The following is a 2,992-nucleotide window of genomic DNA, read 5'->3' as shown; positions in this document are numbered from 1 at the left end:
TCCCATCCCATCCCATCCCCAGCCCGGTGCTGCTCCACCCCAGCCCAGTCCCAGTTCCCGTCCCAGTGCTGGGTCAGTCCCCGTCAATCCTAGCCCAGTCCCATCCCAGTGCTCGTCCACTCGAGTCCCCATCCCCGTGCTAGTTCAATCCCTGCCTGTCCCAGTTCAGTCCCCACCCCAGTGCCAGTCCAGTCCCAGTTCACCTCTGTCTAGTCCCCATCCTGGTGCTGGTCCATCCTGGTCCACCCTCTGTCCCCAGCCTGATCCCTGGTCCATCCTGCTCCCATTCTGGTCCCCATCCCAGTGCTGGTCCAACCTGGTCCAGTCCTGGTCCCCATCCTAATCCCAGCCTAGACCCAGTCTCATCCCCAGTGTGGTGCTGGTGCAGCCCCAGTCCCCATCCCTGTGCCAGCCTCGGCCCCATCCAAGTGCCGGTTCAGTCCCAGCCCCAACCCAGCCCAGCATGATTCCAGTCCTGTCTCAGTCCAATCTAATTCTGATCCCAGTCCTAGCCCAGCTCAGCCCCAGTCCAGCCCTGATCCCAAGCCCACCTACCCCCAGCCCATGCGTGCAGGCCCCCCCCAGCCCTGCTTGCATCCTGTGCATCCCTGCAGGGGAGCACCGGGACACGGACTGGTGCTGCCGGGACCATGACCACTGCCAGCATGTCATCCACCCCTTCACCGCCCGCTACGGGTACCGCAACCTGCGCTGGCACACCATCAGCCACTGCGACTGCGACCGCAGGTGAGTGGCCCCACGCCCGGCCGTGCCCTGCAGCATCCCTCCATCCCGGGGGGTCCCAGCCCCTCCGGCAGCCCCTCCTGCCCCCCCTCACCACGGCTCTGCCCCGCGGCGAAGGAGTGCCTGCGGCGGGTGAATGACACGGCCTCACGGGTGGTGGGCCAGGCCTTCTTCAACGTCATCCAGGTGCCCTGCTTCGAGTTCACCTACAAGGAGGAGTGCGTGGAGCCCTACCTCTATGTGTGGTGAGTGCCCCCCGCTGCAGGGACCGTCCCCCCGCTCGGCCCCACTGGGGCTCGCCTCAATGCCTCCGCCCGCTCTGCAGGTGCAAGGCGTACAACACTGTGGCCATCGCGGTGCCCAGGGAGCCGGTGCTGTACGAGTTCGGCGGGGAGCTCATTGACCGGGCAGCGAGGCCCGGGGGGGTCCCTCTGAGCCTCCCGTGGAGCAGCGGGGGCGGAGGAGCCGTCCCAGTGGAGCATCACGTGCCCGCCCACCCGCTGTCCCCCCCAAAGGCAGCCAAGAAAGAGAGGAAGGGGAAGAAGAAAGACAAGAAAAAGAAGGGGAAAGGTTTGAAAAAGAAAGGCCCTTCCCAAAACGGGGAGCCGAGCCGTTCCGCAGCCGCTGCCCTCACTGGGCAGGACACACAGGCCCCACTGCCGGACTTGGGGAAAGCAGCCAACACCGTCCTGAGTGATGCCCCGGCGCGGGAGGGCTTGGGCAGGGAGTCGTCCCCGGCCCCCCCATCCCCAGTCCCTACTGCCAGCGGGAAGAGAAGGAGGAAGGAGAGAAACAGAAAGAAGAGGCTGAAAAGCAAAGCTGAGGCAGAGCCTGCACGAGAGCCCTGACTCCCCCCTTGCGGGTCTTGGCTGTGAAATAAAGTTGGTCGCTCGAGCAGATGGCGCAGCCTTGGCCCCATCTCCGTGGGGAGAAGGGATCGCACCGGGGGCAGCATCCAGGGGAAATCCCGGGGCTGATCCCACTTGCGGGGCGGCGGGAGGGGAAGCACCTGGAGCCGGGTGGGTATTGAGTGGGTTTGAGCTGTTCCTCACCGCTCCCACCCGTCTCATGTCATTTTCCTGGGCACCAGGGACAGCGAGTCGCTGCTCTGGCTGGGGGCACAGCTCCTGTCCCCACGCCAGCACGGGGCAGAGCCCCGATTTTAGCTCCCCTGCTACAGAGGGTTGAGCTCCAGCTCCCCAGGGGTGTATTTCTCCGGACGACCAGTTAATGAATTGCACCATCCCAGCTCCCTCCTCTGCTTAACCCGCTGCCTTTTCCCAGGCTGGGAGAAGCACCGACTCCTTCCCCAGCCCCCAGCAATGGCAGCGAGCAGCAGGGGCTGCTTTGGGAGGAGTGGGGTGGCCTTGTCCCTCCCCGGAGGCTCCTCAAACGCTGTACAAGAGTTCTTTGGAGTGGGACAATAGAAGCTTTTCCAGCCCTGGGACAAAGGCAGACGCTGCCTGGGGAGAGGCAGGGGCAGGGCAAGCTGCCCGTGTCCCTGCCCAGGGGATGGTGATCGCAGCCCGACTTGTTCCCCTGGCTGATAACTGGGCTCCTGTAGCGAAGAGTTTGAGGGCAGCACCCAGAGATGGGGCGTTACCACCAGCTCCTGCAAAGCGCTTCCGAGTGAGGAGTGTCCCCTCTCCTGCTCGGCGAGGCCGGTAGAAAGACCTTCCCGCACCAGCACCAAATTCCAGAATCGGAAAAAGCTGGTGCGACAGGAGCCGAGCGCTGTCCCCTGTTTTGCCATGACACAGCCTTGGGAGATCACGACAGCACCGAGGCCCGGAGAGCAGAGCTGCCCTGTGCAGACCCCGCTGTTCCCAGAGGAGCGTGCGGTGCAATCCCTAATCCCTGAAATAAACAGTCCACAAGAGCCCAGGGGGGAAATACCAAGGTTGTAGCGAGACATCGCACCCTCCTGAGCACTGCTAATGGGTGCAAAGTCCTTGCGGCAGCCACAGGGTCACCGCAGGAAGCACGGACATGTGGCATGCGGGCAGCTTCCCAAAAGTAGAATTTTTATTGACGGTAAGGGAAAACTAAAAACAAAGACAGCCAAAAAGGAGCTGACAACGCACAACTAGCCCTTCCCCGTAGGGGTCCGACACATCCCCGGTAAGGAGCTGCTCCCAGTCAAATTCCCGTCATACAGAGTTTCATAAAATAAAAAAATAGCGTAAGGTTAGTACACCTGCAACCTACGGCAGGCGCGGGGCCCCGCGCACCGGGTTTCAGGCGTCAC

This window comes from Aptenodytes forsteri, unplaced genomic scaffold, assembly GCF_000699145.1.
Source record: "Aptenodytes forsteri isolate BGI_AS27 unplaced genomic scaffold, ASM69914v1 Scaffold66, whole genome shotgun sequence".
Lineage (NCBI taxonomy): Eukaryota > Metazoa > Chordata > Aves > Sphenisciformes > Spheniscidae > Aptenodytes > Aptenodytes forsteri.
This window is presented reverse-complemented; position numbering follows the sequence as displayed.